General features: G+C 40.1%; 1 protein-coding gene across 4 annotated transcripts in view; it reads right to left on the minus strand.

Moving 5' to 3' along the window:
* The window catches only part of LOC140466698 (kelch-like protein 29), a 388,797-nt gene that overhangs the window by 366,033 nt on the left and 1,332 nt on the right, over positions 1-21,432 (minus strand). The gene's annotated exons all lie outside the window — the stretch shown is intronic.

Genomic DNA, 21,432 nt, shown 5'->3' on the forward strand with positions numbered 1-21,432 from the left:
CACCTTTGGACTGTAGGAGGAAACTGGAGCACCCAGAGGAAATCCACAGACACAGGGAGATTGTGCAAACTCCACACAGGCAGTTGCCTGTGGCTGGAATTAAACCTTGAGGCCCTGGAGAGGTGAGGCAGCAGTGCTAATTACTGAGGCACCCTGCTGCCCTTATAAACTCATCATCTTCAAATCTCATTTCTCATGATCCAGGACAAATCATCCATGGTGTTTAACAGGTAGTCAATATACAATGGCCTGTAACAGAAGTTAAAATCTAATATTTAATGGAACTAAATTAAACCCTATAAATAGTAACATGTTATATAAAAGAATCCCCGAAAAAAAAACTGGACAACAATCCAATAGCCAATGAATTAAATAAAAGAAATGGGTTTTAAGTTAGGTTACATAGGAATAGAAAAAAAAACCACTGAAACCTGCAGCATCATATTCAACATACACTATTGACTGACTAAACTGTATGCCAACATTAAATATTGCTTACAACGCAGAGCAGAAAGAATTAAAACACTTAAATTACATTTGTACTTCTGATGACCTAGACACAATGATTAATAATTTAACAACTAGTACTTGCTGCAGTTACAACGTGATAGCGCTGGCTGTGGTTATTAGGTTATTGTAGGTTAGGCTGTTCAAGAGTACTAATTTTAAATGTATGCGTCCCTGAAATCACTCATGCTGATTTTGTCAAGTGAAAATTAAACTGTATTCAACAATGTGCTGCATTCCAGTAATTGGGGGGGGGGGGGGGGTGCAAAAGAGGGGGGAGTCCCAGGATAACCTGGAAATGTTTCTTCTTATTTAAAACTTAAACACAAGTGTTGGTTATTGACCTGATGTTCTATTACATACAGCTTAGAAAAGAATGGATTAGACAACCTGATAGCATTTATGTAACACTGACACATTTTAAGTACTTCAAGAGAAATTTCAAGATTTGTATTTAGATTGTTCATGACCTAAATAAAATCAGCTAAATCCATGTCAGTACAATAGCTCATGAAAGATCAAAATGGTTCTTCCTATTATATATTTATTTTTTTAAAAAGTGTTCCTATTGGACCCAACATTTTTTAGAACATTTTGAAATAGATGTTCGAGGTAACAGTAATACCTTGCACACAAAATAATAATTCCTGAAGTCTTTTCATTCTATTCAATTATGACATTACAGAAATACTTGGAACAAGTTATTTGATTTACTATTGTCACATTTACCCAGGTACAGGGAAAAGATTTGTTGTGTGCAGTATGGCACACAAAGATCGTTGTGCAACGGAACAGAGTGAGGAATACAATGTTACGGCTGAAGAGAAGGTGCACAAAGAGCAAGATTAACATTAAATTTAAAATTTGAGAGGTCCATTCAGAATTCTAATAACAGTGGGGAAGACGCTAATCTTAAAATCTATCCATACTTGCGTTTAAGCTTCTTTGTCTGACGGAAGGGGTTGAAAGAGATTATCATGTGCTACATTAATGTGCAGTGTGAAGTGCTGAGGATCAAAATTCTGCTGCACTTAAATAAATTTGTCACCAATTATGCCCAAAAGTGGAACCTTACTGACCGATGTAGGGAATTATGATTTCCTATGATTACTTAAGACAGACAAAAAGATGTATGTATTGATTCTGCTGATCCGCACAAATTGGAAATAATACCCTTGGCTTACTTGCTTTGTTGTATTTTAATACCAACACATTGGGCTGATTCAAACCTCCACATTCCGCAAGACAATCACGTTTTAAAGCTGGAGGATCCTGAGTGAGTCAATCAGTCTCATCAGCCTCCTTTAGACTTTTGGAAGATAATCAAAAGCAATCATTCTCATCCACAACGAAGAGTCAATAATAAACCAACAATATAACAACTGGGAGACAACAAGGATTGCAGATGCTGGAAGCCAGAGTCAGAATCAATAGCTGAAGAGCTGGGAAAGCACAGAAGATCAGACAGCATTAGAGGAGCAGGAGAGTCAACATTTCGGGTGGAAAGCCTTCATCAGGACAAAGGGTTTCGGTTGGAAATTTTGACTCTCCTGCTCCTCGGATGCTGTCTGACTGCTATGACTTTCCAGTTCCGTAACAAATCAAATATAAACAATAAGGCATACAAGGTGTTGGCTTTTATTGGTAGAGGGATCGAGTTTCGGAGCTACGAGGTCATGCTGTAGCTGTACAAAACTCTGGTGCGTCCACACTTGGGACCATTGTGTACAATTCTGGTCCGCATTATAGGAAGGATGTGGAAGCTTTGGAAATGGTTCAGAGAAGATTTACCAGGAGGTTGCCTAGTATGGAGGGAAGGTCTTATGAGAAAAGGCTGAGAGACTGGAGACTGTTTTCGTTACAGAGAAGAAGGTTGAGGTGACTTAATTGAGACATAAGATAATCAGAGGGTTAGATAGGTGCTCACTGTCCACCCTTTTTCCTCGAATGGTGGCGATGGCTAGCACAAGGGGATATAGCTTTAAATTGAGGGATGATAGACATACAGACATCAGAGGTAGCTTGCTTACTCAGAATAGTAGGGGCATGGAACACACTGCCTGCAACAGTAGTAGACTTGCCAACTTTAAAGGGCATTTAAATGGCCATTAGATAAACATATGGATGAAAATGGAATAGTATAGGATAGAAAGGCATCAGATTGGTTCCAATGTTGGTACAACATTGATGGCTGAAGGGCCTGGACTGCACTGTAATGTTCTATGTTTTGTAACTGGGATAGACCTGTCATTTGGGTGGGTATTTTGTGTGAGTGATCGATGGACACATCCCATTTATAAAGTAGTGAGTCAGCAGAATCCAGGCTAGAGGTCTAAAGCCTCCAGCATGCAACCCAGCAGTCCATCTCCTGAACCAGTGGCAGGCCTGAGATTGAGGACTTCTGGTTGACCAGGCAGGGGTGATAGCTCCTGGGACGTGAGGGAGCGTGGGTCCAGCATGAAAGTGGACACTAGCACTCCATTGGCAATGTGGGCCCAGTGATAAAGAGATGGTGCCTGACGAGTGGGGATCCGATATGGTTGGATTCAGCACAGGTGGTGGGCATCGGTGTGGTCAGTTTGCCGGCTCAGGGAGGAGAATGAAGAGAGACTTTGTTTCAAGCTTTGTCTTTCTATTCTTGAAGCAATTAAAATGGCTGCTGGATCGTGGGGAACAGTTGAAGCTTTTCACTGTATTTCACCATGTTGCTCATTGTAGAGTACATGTGACAATAAACCATCATCATCAAAAAAAGCAAAGGCATAAATACTTCCCTTTATTCACCTTTTCTTCCTGATGCTGTTTGTCAGTGGCTTCACAGCTCAGGCTCCGATGATTCTATCATAGCAGCCTTGCACATCAAAATTGTAAAGAAAGACCAGGCTGGTTCTGTGCAGTTTATTTTTGCCAACTGTCATACAGAAGTTAACATTCACAGATGGCCAATTCAGAGCAGCTTCAGCTCAAGCAAATAATTGGAAACATTTTCAATGCCTACCTGGCAGCCATGATCAGCTGCTTGTCCAAACAAGAATCCACCAGGTTGGCTTTCAGTTAATTTTTATAGGACCATGAGCAGCAGGAATCCACAAAGAATTGACCCAAACCTACCGTCTTCCAAGCTTCATAAATCTCAACTGGGCCACTGTCACTCTGTACACTTAATTGTGGAGACAATATTAGGGGATGTCATAGGGGGAGAGTGTTACAGGGCAAATAATCCAATAGGCTAGTACTGTCCAGTTTATTATGCCTCACATCAGCTACCTAAATGCAGGTCATTGATATTTTATCGTCTCATTCCCATCTACATAGGCTCTTTGGACTTGTACTTGATAACAGGGTTAACTTGACTAGCAAAACTTGGCAACTACATTAAAAAAAAATCAGTAAGGGAATAAGACAAAGTAGCTAATTTGGTATCAGCAACTTCTGTTGACATAAAACCAGTTATTTTTGCTTGCCAAAAGATCAAACAACTAACTGCTGGCCTGCAGATAATCCACAGGATTTCCTCCCTCTGCACATTTATGATGCCAGGTGAGTATGTTATTCAAAGATACCACAAGCATCCAGATAGGATTGAGCATCAGGCAATGATATAAAAATTTCTGGATCAAAACACTATGAATGGATTCAGGGGGAATTTCAAATGGATAATTTTAATTAAATTCACTACCTTAAAATCCCTTAAATTTCTTTAATAGTCCTTTGCAGCACTCTGAAAACCTCGAGAGATTGAAGCAGTGGTGTTTCATTAGATAGCAGGCTTTCAGAGCTGTTGGAAATGGCACTGGTCAGTAACATGCTAAAATCTTCAAACAATGCCTGACCCCAGTCAATACAGCTAATTTTGCTCAGTTCCTGATCTAAACTGTGCCAAAATGTGTAAGCCCCAAGAGAAGGTTAAAGCTCTTCTCTTCCAATGGGAAGAAGAACAAGAAAATCGAAGGGGGCAATCATATTTTCATTTTCCAAGTCACCTCCAAGCACTGCAGCAACATGTAACATTGACACGGTCTTGTCAGCAGTGCCTCAGCTGCACAGCGTCAAGGGAAGAAAACGGGAAAGAATAAAACTCAAAACAGGGAAAGAGGACCCAATATTTTCGTAACTTAAATAGTTCGCTTGCAGGGAAGTGACAGATAAGCTAAACAGCTACTATTCATCTCTCTTCACACAATAAAAAGGAGGAGAGAAAATCTCCCAGTGTTTGAGGCAAATAAGGGACTTGTACGATTGAAGAGCTAAAGCAATTAGTTTAGGGGGTAGCACACAAAAAAATTAGTTGGATTAAGGGTTGACAAATTTCCTGGGTTAGCCAACATTCATAATTTGAAGGAAGTAGCTGACGATCTGCAGGACATTTTGGTGGTTACCTTTTGTAGGTCTCTGGGCTTTGGACAGGCTCCTGCTGATTGGAAGCTAGCAACATCACCCAATATTGAAGGACGGAGGAAAAGGAATGGTGGTGAACCACAGACTAGTTAGACTAACGTCTATGGTCTCTGATGAATCCCCACCCACTCTCCCTCTATTTCCTGAGCTAGAGTTATAGGAGATGCTCTGGGAATTTGTAATGCAGCACAAAAACACAAACCATTTGTCTGCGCTCGGTTTGTCTTCCACTCTTTCAACTCTTCCCTTGCAGGTTGTAACGTGTTTATTTTGATCTTCATTAGGGCCCAATTCTCTCCTTTTTACAGCTTAATTTACATCTCTTTCCCCTCTTCTCCCCCCCCCCCCCCCCCCCCACTTTCTTCACCACTCACAACCCCTTCCTCTTTTGCACTGGGCCTTAATACCATCTGACACCTTGCTCCTCCTCAGCCTCTTTCAAACATAAAATAATTTCCAAGACCTTTCAATTTTGAAGGAGAGAGTCGTACCAGACTTAAAATATTAACTTGGTAGCTCTCTCCATAGGTGCTGCCACACAGACAAAACACACAACGAACAAGAGAAGGCTATTCAGCCCTTTGAGCCTGACCTGTCATTCAATAGGATCATGGCTGACCTGATTGCAATCTCAGCTCTACCTTCTTGTGTATCATTGACAATCTTTCATCCCCTCTAATTGAGAATCTGTCTACCTCTGCCTTAGAAAATATCTAAAGATTCTTTATCCACTGTTTCTCGAGAAGGGAATTCCAGAACCTGCCAGATTTCTACAGCATCCTCCTCAGTTGGATTCAGAATTCTAGCAGCTGCTTTACTGAGAAGGTAAGGAGGTATGCTGGCAGGTGGGTGAGTGGGCACACGTGACAGAGTAGAGTGAGACAGATGTGGGGATCAAGGGTCAGATGTTGATGAGTTGGGATCACTTTTATAGGCCAGGAGTTAGAGTTTAATTCTCTAAATCTTTCCTAGGTATCTTCAATGCTGAATAAGTCAGAATCCTTGGAAGTGATAAAGGAGGCATATGGCATGCTTGCCTTTATTGGTCAGGACGTGAATACAAGAGTTGAGAGAGTGCGTTGCTGGAAAAGCACAGTAGGTCAGGCAGTATCCGAGCAGCAGGGAAAAACAAAAACAAAAAACAAAAAATTTGACATTTCAGGCCAGAGCCCTTCATCAGGAATGAGGCTGGGAGCCCTGGGTGTGGAGAGATAAAGGGGAGGTGAGGCTGGGGAGAAGGTAGCTGAGTGTGCAATAGGTGGATGGAAGTGGGGGGGGGGGGGGGGCTGAAGGTGATAGATCAGAGAGGAGGGTGGAGCGGATAGATGGGAAGGAAGATTGACAGATGGGACAGGTCATGGGGACACTGCTGAGCTGAAAAAGGTTGGAACTGGGGTAAGGTGGGGCAAGGGGAAAATGAGGAAACTGGTGAAATCCACACTGATGCCCCGGGGGTTGAAGTGTTCTGAGGCGGAAGAGAAGAAGTTGTTCCTCCTCCAGGCGTTGGGTGGTTAGGGAGTGGTGATGGAGGTGGCCCAGGACTTACAAGTCCTCAGCAGAGTGGGAGGGTGAGTTGAAGTGTTCGGCCATGGGGCAGTGGGGTTGGTTGGTGCGGGTGCAACTCACCATGAATACAAGAGTCAGCAAGTGATTTTGCAGCTTTATAAAAGTTTGGTTAGGCTGCACTTAGAGCATTGTGTTCAGTTCTGGCTGCCACACTACAATAAAAGGATGTGGAGGCTTTGGAGAGGGTGCAGAAGAGGTTTACCAAGATGCTGCCGAGATTAGATGGTCTGAACTAGGAGGAGAGGCTGGATAAACTAAAGGTTGCTTTTTCTGGAAGGTGGAAGCGGAGGAGAGACTTTTTGAAAGTTTATAAAATCATGGAGAGGCATAGATAGGGTTGACAGCCAGAATATTTTTCCCTTAACACTAACTCTAGAGGTCATGCATTTAAAAGGTAAGAAGGGGAAAGTTCAAAGGAGATGTGAGGAGCAAGTTGCCTGGAACATGCTGCTGGTGGAGGCAAATACAATAGCGGCATTTAAGGGGTATTCAAGGGATGGAGAGATATGGACCAAGGGGAGGCAGAAGGATTAGTTTAACTTGGCTTCATGTTTGGCACCACATCGTGGGCCAAAGGGCCTACTCCTGGGTTGAACAGTTCTATGATCTAGGTCTGTGACTCTAACTGAAGATTCTATGTGAGTCTTGAGCGAGGCGATAATGTTAACAGATAAGAATGCATTGAGTGTGGAGTTAAACAGGCTAAAATTGGAAGAAGCAAACCATTGCTCAAAGAACTGAATAAACAATTTGCTCATTGTGTTCTTAAGTAAGACAAAGAAGTCAAATGTAATGGGTGAAGCAGTGCATCTGGAAAGAGATACACATGAGTATAGAGAATACATGATTAAAAATGGACTGATCTGGAATGGAATCAATAACTGAACAATGACAATGGTTAGCTAGAAATAGATGGGATCACTGTATGAAGAATTGAAAGGTTATTGAGCTAGAAAGAACCTTGGGTTGATTGAAAAGTAGTTAACAAGCAACCTACTGCAGGACACTGAATGAATGTCCAGGAAACCACAAAGCTAACTTGTTTATAAATACATAGCAGCAATTCCAAGTCACATTTTAAGGAATTAGGTTTCACAGTATAAAAACATATTTTACGAGCGAATCAATACGTACCAAGATTAGCTTGGAAACAATGATGACGATGCAACATGTGTATTCGGTTTTTGTTAATGACTTAAGTTACAATAATTACTGCTATTTTTCACAGTCTGCTCAATGGATATGAATAATTCATCCCCATGAATCTGATCCATTTAGCAAGTTATTTTAATCACACAGACTCTCTCAATTTAATCAGGAAACAACACATACACAACTGTTATTTAAACTTGGTGTATGCCACACATGACAGAGGCTCTCCCTCAGAAATGAATGTTAAAATGCATAGAAGATACATTTATAAAATTCATTCTTGAAAGAATATTGAACAGAGAGAGACAGCACCAACAAGACAGTAACAAACCTACCAATCTCTTCTTATGGACTAAATACAAGCTGACATGTGGGTCAGTTAGTTCAGTTGGCTGGACAGCCAGTTTGCAATGCAGAGTGATGCCAACAGCATAGTTTTGATTCCTGCGTGACAGTAGTTACTATGAAGGACTCTCTCAGCCTTTCCCTTGCCTGAGGCATGGTGACCCTTAGGTCTAATGAGAGAGCAACCTTCCGGTCCTGTAGGACTATGGTGACTTTTATTTTTATGGCCAAAATACACCAGAACTGTACAGCTCATGCACATTGAAAGACTGGAATGTGCGTCTGCTGCCTATTTCATCACTGAGCATGCAGATATTTTAATACCTGTAATTTTAAATATTACTAGTCTCTGGTTATCAAAAGATACTCCGTTTAACAGTTTTACCTTACACTGGAATTTTATGCATTTTCAACATATGGAATAGCTAACAACACACGCACGCAAAGAAAACCTGATAATAACAATGATTCGGAAAAGTTATTGTGGGTCAACCTACAGCACATGGACTACAGTGGTTCAAGAAGGCAGCTCACTGCTACTTTCTCAAGGCAGCTGGGAATGGGCAATAAATGCTGCCCCAGCCAGCGATGCCAACATCCCATGAGCGAATAAACAAAATAAGGCCTTTAACCAATCTGAAGGTTTTGATGCATTCAAACACGTCTAATGTCAACAATTCAGCAACCTCCAGACTGATATCATGCTGGATTTTAGATTTTCTGGACATGAGACCAGTACTCAGACTGGTCATCAGACTGGCAAACCGTACATATCAGAATCCTCAGGCACCTTAAATGAAAACTACGTACACTTCAGGTCACTCTGATTCCTAGGTGGGTGTTAGAAGACAGGTTGTCTGGAAATGCAGGTCAATGACAAGCTGGAAGTAGTTAGAGGTCAAAATTGGAGGAACTCAATGGTCAATAGCAGTCAGTCATTGTCTTTAATGCATTCCTTCACCTCCTGGCTTTGTATTCAGATAAGTATATTCCCACGGTCTAGAAAGACCATGATAAGAAAAAAGTATGATAAGTATGGCCTTCATAGAGGCTGGGAATACATTTCTCAGCTTTGGGCATCCAATGTAACCATCAGCTCACTCTCCCTCAAATGCAGAGCTGGCACCTTCAAAGCTTTTAAACTATTTTTCATCCAATGTGCTCTATCCAACATTGACAATCGGCCTCCCTAGCTACCCTCGCACAGCACTGGCCCCTGACAATTACAACCACCAATTGACTTTCCATAGTCAGACCACCAAGACGGACTGTAGTCTTTGACAGACTAGACAGGCAGTCCCAACTAACCACAGACCAGACCCTAAATGATCTGTGCAAGTGCCAGACTGGTTCACGCTGGATCCTCAGGGCTGACAATGGTCCATTCCCCAGACTCTACAGGTACAGACCCACTGACACTTAACACCTCAAGTGGTCAAACTGGAACCTCCCTACTCATTCATGAGAATCTCATCTGTTTAACACCTGGTTGGAAAATGGAACTTTTTGCTTTTGACATTATGAATTCCCTTTCTGTGTATCATGTGTGTTTGTCCCAACTTTCTCATCACTGCCCAAGTCATTCAGTGGCTGGGAAGATTTACCCAGAGTTGATGTTTTGTGTTCAGTATGACTTCTTCAGAATTTGCAGAGTCATATTTCATTTAAAATGCTAATGAAATGTTCCTTCTTCCTGAAATTTCCCTCATTTAAAGAAAAAAAATCTATGAAAGAATCATCTAGACATTTTATCAATTCATCAAAAGTGACGGGCAAAGATTAACTCAATGGTTAAATGTCTTGCTCCTTCATTGTGGAGGATAACATATGGAGATCGGCCAATAAACTGCTGAAGCCTCATGTCACATAGCAGTACCAGTACAGATGTACAACTGCAAGGCTGGAAATATACAAAATTAGGGACAGACATTCCCAATCTTACTGTCACAATTAGTTATGTGGATTCGAGATAAAGTAATGCATTGTTTAACATTTTAACATAAAAAGGATTCACAGAAGAATCAAGTACAAAAAAAAGGGAAGAGATGCATCAATAAAATATGACTGTTGTAACCATGTTTAAACAACGACCACTAGAAGTCAGCATTGGAACTACAAACAAAGACATTTCCAAGAAAGAATCCTTGATTTTACAGGAATACACTTCACACATTTTCATAATGGGCTTTCTAGGAAACTGGAAAGAAACTTACATTTCATCATCATGGATAAACTATGCACTCACTGTTGCTGTAATAAGTAAATAATGCATTATATTGCATCTTAATGCATTGTATAAAGCAATACTGCCAAACAAGACGTTGGTCTCAATCACAATTGGATGATTAGGTTTAGTTTGTAAGGATGCTATTTTAAATGTATGCATAATTTAGAAGAATAATATTGCCATTTGTTAAAACAATATAATTCTTCAGTCTGGGGCAATTTTAACAAACCAAAATTTAACATTACAGATCGAGAGAGTGAATGCTTGTGTAAGTTAGTTATAAAAACAAAATCAATGCAGTTTTTAAAATGAATATCAAGACTTCCTACAGATATATTTTAAGAAAGTCAATTGTAAGGAACGGAATACTGTTATATTCATCACTGCAATTGCAACAGTCAAGTGCAGAGAAAGATTAAAAATGGGTTAAAATTGTGGGTATTCTGTATATATTCTCAGCTACTAATATCATTTTTGGTTCAACATACCATTTATTCTGATTTATTGAAATATTAGCAAAATTATAAAAGTCATAAGTGCCCTCAAGTATAAATTTCCATTATTTTAATAGTTTAATTGCAAATATAAATGGAGGTATTAGGTTTGGATCTATGACGACTTTTTGCTGGAAAAAAAACTTCACACTTTCTAAAAATCAGAAGAGGAATTACCTGGAACTTTACTCATCCATTTGTTTTCAATACCAAGGGAGTTCTTGATAGTCAATTCTCCCATTTTCAGCAGTGGTCATGTGAAACAAATGGCAGCCAGGAGGTAGTGAAATGAAACATTGAATAAAAGGATTGGCACCTTACAGCATGTATCATTAGATGGTTAAGATAGGTTTATGTTGTCTGTTTGTTTAGGCTTAGCATGTACACAAATAGTAACCTTGCTCACCTTCTAATCTTAGAAACTAGCCCCAGGATTCAACATGTAAACCTACAGCCCTGTCACAGGCACCTTCCACAACTTCCACTGGGAAATTAAAGCCCTTCGAACAGGTTGGGTTGGTGGGATTGGCGTGAAGAAAGATGAACAGGCCACATTCTCTGACAAATTGAGAAGAAAACAATATTGATTTCAGAAATATGCTGAGTATAAAATCATTTCAAATCAATTGGAGCAGGTCAGACAGCATCCAAGGAGCAGGAGAATCGACGTTTCGGGCATGAGCCCTTCTTCAGGAATCGTGATTCCTGAAGAAGGGCTCATGCCCGAAACGTCGATTCTCCTGCTCCTTGGATGCTGCCTGACCTGATGCGCTTTTTCAGCTCTGATCTCCAGCATCAAAATGTTAAAATTTGTCTGACTCTCCACAAATGTTGCCAGACCCTCTGAGTTGTTTATCCAGCCAGAAAAGAGTTAAGAGTAACAAAAAGATGGGGTACTGGGCTAATGGTCGGATACTTGGTAGTGTGGAAGAGCAGAGGGATCTTGGTGTCCATGTACACAGATCTCTGAAAGTTGCCACCCAGGTAAATAGTGCAGTGAAGAAGGCATATGGCGTACTGGCTTTTATTGGTAGAGGAATCGAGTTCCGGAGTCCTGAGGTCATGCTGCAGTTGTATAAGACTCTGGTGCGGCCGCATCTGGAATATTGTGTGCAGTTTTGGTCGCCATACTATAGGAAGGATGTGGAGGCACTGGAACGGGTGTAGAGGAAGTTTACCAGGATGTTGCCTGGTATGGTAGGAAGATCCTATGAGGAAAGGCTGAGGCACTTGGGGTTGTTTTCATTGGAGAAAAGAAGGTTTAGGGGTGACTTGATAGAGGTGTACAAGATGATTAGGGGGTTAGATAGGGTTGACAGTGAGAACCTTTTTCCACGTATGGAGTCAGCTATTACAAGGGGGCATAGCTTTAAATTAAGGGGGGTGGGGTAGATATAGGACTGATGTTAGGGGTAGGTTCTTTACTCAGCGAGTCATAAGTTCATGGAATGCCCTGCCAGTAGCAGTGGTGGACTCTCCCTCTTTATGGGTATTTAAGCGGGCATTGGATAGGTATATGGAGGATAGTGGGTTAGTGTAGGTTAGGTGGGCTTTGATCGGCGCAACATCGAGGGCCGAAGGGCCTGTACTGCACTGTATTGTTCTATGTTCTATGTTCTAAAATACTTTTTAACAAAAGCACAGCTAGAACAATGAAGGGAACATAGGTAACACTGATGAGTAAGCAGCTCAGGCTGAAGGATGTCCTATTCAGGGCTAACCACTCAGGCGAAAGATATTTTCAGTAATAAAGTTCCTTGATGTATTTATTTTCTACCAAATGGTACCTGCCATTTTCAGCAAGTTATAAGGTAACAACTTGCTCACCATGGTCTGAGGGCCAAGTATAAAGATGCATTTTTGTGCAGCAAGTTATTCACTATTTATTAACAAACTCATAGGGGGGGCACATTCATAGTTCCAAGTAATCTGATTCATGTCTTTATCTAACTTTCATCATGTTCCATTGGGGTAATGTGTTGGAAATCAGCTCCCACTATTCCCAGAGTATTCAGGAAAGTGCGAGCTGTTATCAAAGAACGTAGAGCACCCGAACTTAACTTGGCTCCACAAGACTGGTAATAGAAATTGTGTACCAGATTTCTGTATCGAACAGGAGGTACAGTTTATTATAAATAAACAGATTCAAGCTACAGGTAAACCACCATGAACTGTAAACATATCACTCTGCTGGTTAAAATTCTAATCCCTTTATAAACGCCCTACACACACACACAGACAAACACAAAATAACATTGGTGTTATGGCTGGAGGGAAACTGAAGGCCCAATTGTCCTCACCCACAGGGTTTGATGAAATTATTCTTTTGTTTGTCAGGAACTGTTGCTCCATGACCCCTCTCCAGCACTTTCAGTTGCTTGCATGCAGCACAGAGCCAGTTGTTCGCAACTTATAATGTCACTGACTTATGGATTGGGAGAAATAGCTTACAGCAACCGATGACGGAAAGTGAATTGGCTTTCTTCAGGCTTGAAGTACTTTTTACTACAGAGAGAAAAACAAAAGGCAGCATCTTTCCTTCTAGAGATATGAAGGTTTCTGACCACGTTGCTCACTTCCACAAGCTGTACAGCTTCCCTAGAGCCAATCACATACGTGGTGGCAGGCAGAATGCCTTTTTCATTGATAATTGGACATCACTTCCTTCTCATTCAGAATAAACTGACTTGGAGGAAGCTCCTGTATGGTGGCACACAATTCTTTGTGAACACCGATCAACAGGAGGAAGTATGGAAAAGGGAACAGAGAAAGGAATGTTGGTGATTTCAAGACCAAGGACCAATTCTACCTCCTGGAAACACCTGCTAAACCATGTGGTTGGAGGTGCGGCTCCAGGATCAGGATCATAAACGATGCAAGGACCCACCCACGACCAGTGACATGGAATTCCTGACATGAACAATCATACCTGTTAGTGAGTCATTGCCACCACCGACAGTTAGCCACTTGTCGCCAGCTGAAGATCATATTGCACACAGCACTTGGTGCTGGTTCATCTGCAACTAAAAACTTTCCACGTTGATTGAAAAAGTAAAAAGTGTAAAGTGTTGGGAGCATGCCTTTGAAAAAAAATGGAAGAAATCGTTCCACAACCTTTATTTTTTAAAAAAATTCACATCCCATTTGAGTACACCATCAAAAGAAAGAAAAATAAAAAGATATTGGGTAGCATGGTGGCTAGCACTGCTGCCTCACAGCACCAGGGACCTGGGTTCGATTCCAGTCTTGGGTGACTGTCTGTGTGGAGTTTGCACATTCTCCCTCTGTCTTAGTGGGTTCCCTCCTGTCAGGAGTTTTTTTAGTAATTTGACTGGGTGCCATTTGAAGAACTGGTAGCACCAGTGGACGGCTAATTACGAATTCTTGCTCAGTTTCCTCCCATTAGTCCAAAGATGTGCAGGTTAGGTGAATTTAGGTAAAAACAAGGACTACGGATGCTGGAAACCAGATTCCAGATTAGAGTGGTGCTGAAAAGCACAGCAGTTCAGGCAGCATGGGCAGCACGGTGGCACAGTGGTTAGCACTGCTGCCTCACAGCAGCAGAGAGCTGGGTTCAATTCCCGCCTCAGGCGACTGACTGTGTGGAGTTTGCACATTCTCCCCGTGTCTGCATGTGTTTCCTCCAGGCGCTCCGGTTTCCTCCCACAGTCCAAACATGTGCAGGTCAGGTGAATTGGCCATGTTAAATTGCCCGTAGTGTTAGATGCAGGGGTAAATGTAGGGGAATGGGTCTGGGAGGGGAGTGTGCTTCGGCGGGTCGGTGTGGACTTGTTGGGCCAAAGGGCCAGTTTCCACACTAAGTAATCTAATCTAAAGCATCTGAGGAGCAGGAAAAAAAAAACAATGTTTCGGGTAAAAGCCCTTCATCAGAAATAGGTGAACTGACCATGCTAAATTGCCTATTGTGTTCAGGGATGTGTAGGTTAGGCGCATTAGTCACGGGAAACGTAGATTAATTGGGGAGTGGGAATGGATCTGGGTAAGATACTCTTCGGAAGGTCTGTGTGGACTTTTTGGGCCAAATAGCCTATTTCCACAATGTAGGGATTCTATTGTATTTAAACTTAGTATAGGCATCTACCAGTTAAAAGAAAATTGCACAAGAATTGATTAATCTACATGCATCCTAAATATGCTGTGATCCTGTTTATTTCAGTTTCCACTTGTGGATATTTTATTCTAAGATTTCTGAAGTAATTTACATGTTACTCTTAAGTAATCTTGCAAACTAAAGCCAAATTGCACTTCAATCAAATCTACTAATTTGAGCTAGTGAAGGTCAAACTGTATCTCATGTGCATACAAAACATTCCCAAAATAATTTAAAATATTGTGTAGTACAAAAATAAATTCATTAACTCCTCCTCATTCATATACGTGGAAGTAGAGGTGGCTTCCGATTTCACCATACACTAAATGGTTTAAAAAAAAATCTGATGGATGATTTAAGAGAATCTCAAAGTCAAAAACAAGAATTCATAATTAGCCATCCACTGGTGCTACCAGTTCTTCAAATGGCACCCAGTCAAATTACTAAAAAAATCTCCTGACAGGATAACACCTACATATAGTGGTATGTTACAGTCTGCTCAGGGGGTCTTAAGTTGCAGTGGCAACGTTCATTTTTACATGCATGCCATCGTCTGGAATTATGGATAATGATAATGGAGGCTCCAACTTTTTCCATCAAACAGCTGACCCAGAATCTCTACTAGTCTGACTACCCGACTATTAAGTCCATGTGTAGGATCTGCAGGATGACACTCCATCTGTTTGGTTACATTATTAATAACACCCTTCCCTCAGGCATCAAGTGCTGACAAGCTCTGAATTGGAACTTCTGGATCAGAGGCAGGGAAGCTACCCACTGTTTTAAAGGGGACAGGAGATAGATTTTTAAAAAAAAGGACAAGATGGCCAACCTTTTCTTTCAACACCGAGACTGGTTCGTGTGTGAAATAAACTGCCAGAGGAAGTGATGGATGCAGGTACAGTTACAACATATAGGAGATTTTTGGACAAATTCACAAACAGGAAAGGTTTGGAGGGATAGGGGCCAAATGCTGCATGTGGGACTAGTTTAGTTTGGGAACAATGTTGGCATGAACTATTGGAACTGAAGGGTCTGTTTCCATGCTGTATGAGACTCTAAAGACATCTTAAGACCAACTCATAGAAATCATCACATTTCCAACTCTTACAAATTACATTTCATACATTCACTCCATTTTTAAAATCTTTGTTGACTATTTGAATTAGAATCTCTTTACGTAATATGTAAACATCACATCTAGACTGGACCAACATGCAACAGTTTTCAGCTTCATAGCATACCAATAGATTCAGACTTTTATAATACCCCCATTTCACAGAATAAGTTCAGCTTGACTGGAATAGAAATGTATTTAAACTTACTACTTGCACAGATTTACACAACATCAACAAAATTTTAAGCTCTCAATGCAAAAAGGACAATATAAAGTCGTCAGTGTTGGAATATGATCAGGAACTATATATTGGAAATGCCATTCACTTTTGGTTCACTATTTTAATAAACCTTTTCTTCAAACTGAAGTCAGTATCCAGCACTGTGATTTGTCACTTGACTGTGACATGAATTACCCCCCTCTATACAGTATAACCTTGGTGGCAGTCAAAGCCATTCAAATAACGTTTTAGTAAAATCCAAGTAAAATACTATGGATGCTGAAAGTCTGAATTATAAACAGAAAATGGTGGAAATACTCAGCAAGTCTCCAGAATCTGAGAAGAGAAACAGAGTTAACATTGAGAGTTAAGTAGGACTCCACTTCAGAACTGAAGGAAGATTAATTTTATCCTGTGCTGCAGACTATTTCAGACCTTTTCCTTTTGTATTCCCATTCCTCATGGCACAATACTCATCACATTTCTACTTGCCAATTCTGAAGAGGTCATATTTAACAGAGAGAAAAAAAATAAAATTTTGTTTCTCTTTGCTGATGCTGCCAGGCCAGAATATTTCCAGAATTTTCTGCTTTTTCTTCAGTGTTTTATTAACGAGATTTATAATGTTCCAACTTAGAACACTACGATTCAACTTTATGCAAATCATTCTTCCAATTTACATGTCATTAAAAAAGTACAGCGCTGTTTGGATACAAGTTCATTTTAAGTCATTCCTCACTTCTGTGCTGGAAGTAGCTGCTCTTACACACACTTTCCAGAATGGGTATCAGACAATAAATCAAGAATGGGAGCCCAAGAGTGTTGAGACATGTACTGATCGGGCTAACAGTAGCTCAAGTAATTACAAACAGTACCCTTACTGATGAGGTTATCAGGGAAGGTTATCAATTACTTTTTAAGAAAGTAATTATTTTAACTTGCCTTCTTTCTTCAAGAACTTGACTGGAAATGGTGCATATTAATAAAAGCTATTTTAGAACAAAATGGTTGTTTTAACCCACTTCTATTTTGACATGATTCAAAGTCTCAACGCTCAGCTATATTCACTAATTAGGATTTGGATGCTGTTGCTTATGATAATCAGCATCCAAAAAAAAAGTACTTTAATATTGATTTTTGTCTAATCATAAAGCCTATTAAAAGCAATCCAGTCATGCACAGATCCATTATCTCACACTAACAGATTAAACAGTAATTAATGAGCTGTTATGGCAGAGACAGTCGACATTAGTGCACAGCAAAAATACGTATTTTTCAAAATGAAATCTGTCAATGCAAATTATAAATGCTAACATATCTAATGCTTGAATCACCCACATTTCATGCCAACACAAAATACGCCGAGTAAAATGACTGGCCTAATGTGTACTGAAGGATTTGAGCCTACCACAATATTTGTTCTGCTTTCCTCTGGTTCACTGGGTCAGCTGATTTTTCGCAGCTTGCATGCTCAAGTAAATTGTTTGAAATCCAAACTTTGAAATAAATGAAGGAATGGGTGATGCAGAATCAGCACATATATGAATATTGCTGCTAAATATGTCACAGTACCAAGTCTGTAGAACTTGACATTCTATTCATTATTTTGTTCAACAAGAAAAGACGTCAAGGAGATAGAGGTGAGAAATGGATTGTTTCATACTTTAAACTGACTGCAAAATATTTTGACAATTCAAAATATATAATTTATAATTAGAAAATCAAAATGGTAGACCATGTAGTGTGTTAACTCTTTAGAGAAATGAGCAAGCCATTCTGGTAATAAAATAGATACATCATTCTGAATGCTTGTATTCTTGTTGATAAATATGCTGGAGAGGATAACGTTGTAACTGACTGATTGTGAATCTCATATGGTAGCTTAATTATGGTTTCTAAACATGAATAATTAAACACAACATCTTTCAAGCATGTTCCCTCACCTGATTTATTTTTAGTAAGTTGTCAATAAAAAAAAAGTGAGATAAAATGCTTATAGCTGTTGTATTAAAACAAAAGGCACTTCTCAGATACAAAAAAGTTCCTTTACTCAAGAAATCTTAATACATATTTCCAGATTATTTCAAAGATTATTCACTGTCACAGGCAACTCAATGAAATGTTCTCCTCACTTCTGCACAAAGTACTGACTGTATAAGTTCAGTGACAAATTAGCAATTCTTAGATTTTAAAACATTTGAGAGGAATTATCAGAACAAGTACAACACTCATTATGAAAAACATTATAAATGATAACTCCAACATCTGGAAACACCAGATCATCCAGAAAAGACTGGTCATAAGATGGCGATATTACTGTAGATGTAATGCAACATGTTATGGTATAACTTCACGAAAGCAATTTACTGTAATTGGATATTTGAAGTGAGGGAACAGTCGGAAATCAAAAGCCTACAGTGAGGAAGCAGGCCATTCAGCCCATTGAGTCCACTGAAGAGCATCTCACCAAGACCCATCCCCATTAAAGATTTAACCATTTGTCTTCTAGGTTTGTTTATTTTCCTTTACATACATGTCATGGGAAGAAAAGACCAACTGCACTATTTTGATTCAGACAGCAGACCTGAAGCAGCAAATGGAAGAATGTGGAAATATGCACATCCAATCTAGGGATACCTTATTACCCTTAATTGCTGACCCAAGAACTGAGACAGAGAGATAGTGCGGTTGCTGATATTCAAGTACAGTCAAATTTAAAAGAAAACTTGAATCAGTCAGTGAATGGCTCAAATACTTGAGATAATGATATTCACTGGTCATCAGTATCTAGAAGTAGGATTGGTCAAGAGAATCAAGCATATTAAATAGAAGGTTTGCAATCAATATCTCTGCTGTGAAAGCTGAAACATTCTCAAAAAACTGGTAATGCTCAGAACAAATCTTTTTTACCTGCATATTTCCTTGGATGCTATTTAATTTAGGATATGTAATTGAGACAAACTATAATCAAGTGATTTACATTTTATTTAAGAGAACAACTTTAATGTGACAAAAAAAATAGGGAGGACATTTGGCTCAGTGGTGGTAGTGCCATACTCTCGACAGAGCCCTGGTGACTGGATGTTACAATATGGCCCTTCAATATTGGACCAGCAGAGTACTCTGGATGGAATGGACATTGGCTCCATGTCTGTGTATTTCTACACTTAAAAGGTAAAGAGTTGAAATTTGTCCAGCTCCAGACAATTGAGAGTGGGGACTGGATACTAATTCTAAATAGTAGCTGAGCATTCAACAGGTATATTTGTCTCTATCAAAAGACAATACCAAGGAAACCATCTCGGTCGCTCCCGCCAGCAAACAACTTGGAAATCTCATGTACGAAACTTAAACCTGGACCCGTCTATAACACTAGAATTAGTGATAGCTAGACCATGAAAATGATTCAGTAACTTAACTATACCATCAGGTGGTTGCTAAACAATATTATTCTGAAAGTGTGATTCTGTTCTGTGTTACCCAAATAGTAAGGATCAAAGTTACATTTTTTTTCTTTCCAGCAGAGCACAACATAAAAAGAGTCTTCAATTGGGTTTGGCTGATGAAGTACTGTATGCAAAAATGTGTCTCCTGGATCTAATTTAGTGGCAGTCACATCATTTAATAGTGATCCTTTTGCAACATTAAAAATAATTTTAAAAATCATCTTTAAAAACTAATATTGCATTCAAATGTCTCAAAATATTTCACACAAAAAACATTTTTTGGAATACAGGAAGCAGAGTTCTTTTTTCCCCAGCAAACAGTAATGATAAGAATGTGTGAGAGGGCAGGTGTTGAATGCTCATAAGCAATGTGTCCAAAATACCTATACTAATCAGTTCAGTGAGAAATCAGTGGTATCATTGATTTGATATTTAACAATGGATACCAAAAAATAACTATTCACTTGACCAACTTGCACAACTGAAGTACAACGGGACAATACTGGTACAGTATCATTCCATGCAGAAGTAATTTAGTATATTAAATATTTCTAATTGCTGTTTTCAAATTAGGAGAGCTACCCCATCCCCAACAAACCTACTTTCTATTTATTGAAGCATTTTGGCAATGGACAATTCAAATAAATTGAATATTTCACTTGTACTTTTTTGGGAGAGATTAAATCACCCATCCAGTTTCACCTAATTGATTTTTGACTATATTCATTAAACTAAATATACAACTTTGAGAAAGGAAACAGAAGGCTAGTGGAAAAGTAAGTTACTTTAAAAGGACCCAGTATCTGATATCAATTGGCAACCTGTTTCTTTAAATCACAAATCCAATTTTAAAACACACAGTCTTTCTTCACTTATGGGAACTTCTTTGTGGATATAGTTGCCAATGCAGTGCTGGAGGGCAACTCAATTAAAACCTGAAGCGACATTTGAAGATGAGCAAGGAGTTAAATAGTCTGCGACCATTTGGACAGCAAGCCTTGGTCAAAAAGTGAAACAGCTGAAAAGAAAGCACTGCATTTACATGGTATATTTCACAGCCTCAAGCCATCTCTGTGCATTGTCACTGCTGTATCATAAAGAGCGCACCCCTCAGTTTCCGCACTTAAACGTTTCACAATCCAACAAGGTGATAACAACCATCAGTTAATTTGTCCTTGTGTTTTTAAGTCCTGAGGGATAAATGTCGGACACTGCACGAGGGAGAACTTGGCAGCAGTACCGCGGGGTTTATTTCACATGCATTTGAACGGGTAGCGCGGGAGGGTCGGATTACCGTCTCCTGTACAAGGCTGCACCGACACAACAGAATGCAAAAGGAAAACTGCTAAAGTTTTCAATGTCAAGTATTCGCCAACCGGTGTTTGAATATTTGATACACGATCGGGAATCAGGCCTGCAACAGAAAAAAAATACTGAAATGTCGCATTTAAACTGTCGGCAAATAAAACGGAATCATCTGATGTTGGTCTGGCCGGTGAAGGGACTCTGCTATCTGCCCAGGCCGAGGGAGCTACGCTGCTGAAATTCACTGGCTGCTGTTTCACCCCCATTCCGAGGACAGTAGGTGCTGCTGTACCTTTGAGCCGTTCTGTATCACAGCGCCAGACCGAGGGTCTGTATGGAAACAATGGCTCGGGTCTTCTGCTTTTTCAAGCTGCTGAACTGGACCAGGGAGTCGAGGGGGGTATTGGGGGCACCTTAGGACGGGTGGGCGAGGATGCAAGAGGGTCGGAGCTCAGTGCTAGCATAGAGAAGCCTATCACACACATACAGCCTAGCTGGGGTCTTCACACAGCTCCCAAACCCACAAGAAAAAAAAACACTTCAC

Source organism: Chiloscyllium punctatum, chromosome 3, assembly GCF_047496795.1.
Source record: "Chiloscyllium punctatum isolate Juve2018m chromosome 3, sChiPun1.3, whole genome shotgun sequence".
Taxonomy (NCBI): domain Eukaryota; kingdom Metazoa; phylum Chordata; class Chondrichthyes; order Orectolobiformes; family Hemiscylliidae; genus Chiloscyllium; species Chiloscyllium punctatum.